At 43.2% G+C, this 3,381-nt stretch overlaps 1 long non-coding RNA gene across 1 annotated transcript in view; it reads right to left on the minus strand.

The window, feature by feature from the left end:
* LOC128896912 (uncharacterized) overlaps positions 1-3,381 on the minus strand; it is a 149,520-nt gene that overhangs the window by 121,745 nt on the left and 24,394 nt on the right. The gene's annotated exons all lie outside the window — the stretch shown is intronic.

Below are 3,381 nucleotides of genomic sequence, written 5' to 3' on the forward strand. Positions count from 1 at the left end.
AGTTGATTAGAGCCCCTAGGCCTTCTTCCAGAGTTGGTTAGAGCCCCCTAGGCCTTCCTCTAGTGTTGGTTAGAGCCCCCTAGGCCTTCCTCTAGACCTAGTGAGAGATCCTAGCCCTTATTCTAGAGCTAGGTAGAGCTACAGACACAACTAGCTAGCTCTATCGATCAAGCTACCGCTCTCGATAGAGTTACATTAATTTCTAGAACAAGATAGAGGTTTAGTTAAAGCACTAGGTAGAGTTACATTAATTACCACAGCTCCATCTCGCTCTAGAGCAGTTAGCGTAATTGACAGAGCTCCAGGCGTAACTCTGGATAGCGTTACAGTGATCGTTCTGGATATATCGACTCTCTACTCTATAGACTCTATTTGTGTATTTTGGGGAAAAAAACCTTTGACGACCAAACGGGAACCCAAGGAGACACAGTATCGAACGGTAAAAACCGCAGTGAAAGCGGCGTTGCACCCTGACGCGGAGTTCAGGGGTGGGGGTGGGGGTGGGGGGGGGGAGAGGCCTCTCTCGCCCCTGTCGGCCATAAAAACCGAAAATCCGCAGATCGGTTATCGGCGATAACCGAAAATACAGCTGCAGTTTGTGGTCGCACGATGCACGCTGCCTGTAGATGCCTGATCGCGATTACCGCGGATAGGGAGGGTGTGTGTGTGTGTGTATGTGTGTGTGTGTGGAGGGATTCGAAACGAGAGAGAGAGAGAGAGAGGTGGACATATTTTGACTAGAACAGCCCCGTAATTTGCCGAGCATTGTGGCCGGCCATTGTCCCCAGGGATCGAAGGAACGTCGCGACGAATGGCGTACGTCTTCATGTGAAAGGATCGACGGGAGGTAACCCCGGCTAGATCTCCACGGATCTCCGCGTGACACGCTCCTGTTCCCATCGACAAATTTTGTTTGCGGTTGTTGTCGGTACCGTCGAGCGCGGTGATCGTGTCCGAGTATGGTCGCGATCGTGACACCATTGTCAACGACAATGTTTCTGTCGGGGTGAATACGCTAGGACTTCGTCTCTGTTCGGTAGTGTCCATACAGGACTTTGAGGAGGGGGACGGAGAGGAGGTTGGTCGTTTCGGAGACTCCTTGTCGCGTGCAATTTTTCACCTGGCTGTCAGGGGTTGCGATTGCGTGGAAGATGGAGGAGAAACTGGCGATTTGAACGGAGGGGAAATCGAGGGGGATGTTTGGGTAGCTGGTAGTGCTGAAGAAGGCCTTGATTGTAAGCATATGGAGTAGGTGTAACGTTGAGTCAGTCAATGTACAGAACAGTCAACCTAACTCTACCTAGAGCTCTGGTTAGCTCTATTAATCAATATAGTTGCCTCTAGAGCTCTATCTCGCTCTAGTAAATAATATAGTTGCCTCTAGAGCTCTATCTCGCTCTAGTAATTAATATAGTTGCCTCTAGAGCTCTATCTCGCTGTAATAATTAATATAGTTGCCACTAGAGCTCTATCTCGCTCTAGTAATTAATCTAACTGTATCTACAACTTTGCCTATAGCTCTATCTCACCTTACAAATTCAATGTAACTCTACCTAGAGCTCTGGTTAGCTCTATTAATCAATATAGTTGCCTCTAGAGCTCTATCTCGCTCTAGTAATTAATATAGTTGCCACTAGAGCTCTATCTCGCTCTAGTAATTAATCTAACTGTATCTACAATTTTGCTTACAGCTCTATCCCGCCTTACCAATTCAATATAATGCTATCTAGAGCTCTAGTTAGCTCTATGAATTACTATAGTTGCCTCTAGAGCTCTATCTCGCTCTAGTAATTAATATAGTTGCCTCTAGAGCTCTATCTCGCTCTAGTAATTAATATAGTTGCCTCTAGAGCTCTATCTCGCTGTAATAATTAATATAGTTGCCTCTGGAGCTCTATCTCGCTCTAGTAATTAATCTAACTGTATCTACAATTTTGCTTACAGCTCTATCCCGCCTTACCAATTCAATATAATGCTGTCTAGAGCTCCAGTTAGCTCTATGAATTACTATAGTTGCCTCTAGAGCTCTATCTCGCTCTAGTAATTAATCTAACTGTATCTACAACTTTGCCTATAGCTCTATCTCACCTTACAAATTCAATGTAATTCTATCTAGAGCTCTAGCTAGCTCTATTAATTAATATAGTTGCCTCTAGAGCTCTGTCCAGCTCCATCAATATATATTCTAGAGCTGTATCCTCCTCTATTAATAAATTTAACTGCAGCTAGAGCTTCACCCACAGCTCTATCTCATCTTATCAATTCAATCTAACTCTATCCAGAGCTCTAGCTAGCTCTATAAATTAATACAGTTGCATCTAGAGCTTCACATACAGCTCTATATCCCACCACCAATCAATCCAACTCTATCTAGAGCATGTATAGCAACGTGATCTTGTCTAGAATCAACATGCAGGTGATTATTATAACACTGAATATAATGAACAATCGAATAACAATCCAATTTCCGTGAAATCTGATGCGAAAGATATCGTCGTCGCCTGTGTTTTGTCGCGAGAATTGCTTCCGGAAAATCGTCAACGAAAAATACGACATCCTGTAAGAAATACATGACGCATCAGCCGAAATCGAACTGGCAGAAAAATTTCACAATAAGTTCCCGCGGAATGGCGCGCGTATTCGGCCAGCCGTAAATCAGATAAATCCGTTTCCGTGTTATCTGGAGCGGGCTTTTCAAAAGTGCATTTTTTACACTTCGTATATTTACAATCGGCAGATGATCTCGAATTAACGCGAGCAATAAATCAGTATTAGTTCCAACGACGGGTCTGCCTGAAAAAAAAAAAAATAAAAAAACGAAAAAAGCCAGCACAGCTCGAACACGCATCGACAGAAAAAAAAAACCTGATCGAGATTAATTCTGTTTTGCCCGTTCGACGACAGTACGAGTTTTTATAAGCCGCTGCATAATGCCGATAACTTATCGGATCGGTATCGGCAGCCGATACCCGCCGCCGCTGTTACGTCGACAGGACAGACAGGGAAAAAAAAAAATAAATATTATTTTCAATATTCCCGCGTCTTTTTTTTCCTCTCGAAACCAGACGCCGTGGGTTCTACCATTTACTTCCGTGGCGGAGGTTCGGGCTTGGTTATGATTAATAATAGTTTGTCGTTTAATTAAAAGCAAGTGTTATCGGAACTGTTGGAAGATGGCTATTTAGGGTGTTGCGTGTAGTTTTACAATTTCGCAATGAAACATTCTTTATTTATTCTGTATTTGTTGGCATAACATTTATAACATGTATGTCTCTATTTAGAAATCAGAGCAAGCTCTAGCGAATGTTATAGGTATACACAAGTTTAGAGCAAATGTTAGAGCTTTGTATGTCTCTATTTAGAAATTAGAGCAAGCTCTAG

Source organism: Hylaeus anthracinus, unplaced genomic scaffold (assembly GCF_026225885.1).
Source record: "Hylaeus anthracinus isolate JK02 unplaced genomic scaffold, UHH_iyHylAnth1.0_haploid 11978, whole genome shotgun sequence".
In the NCBI taxonomy this organism is placed as follows: domain Eukaryota; kingdom Metazoa; phylum Arthropoda; class Insecta; order Hymenoptera; family Colletidae; genus Hylaeus; species Hylaeus anthracinus.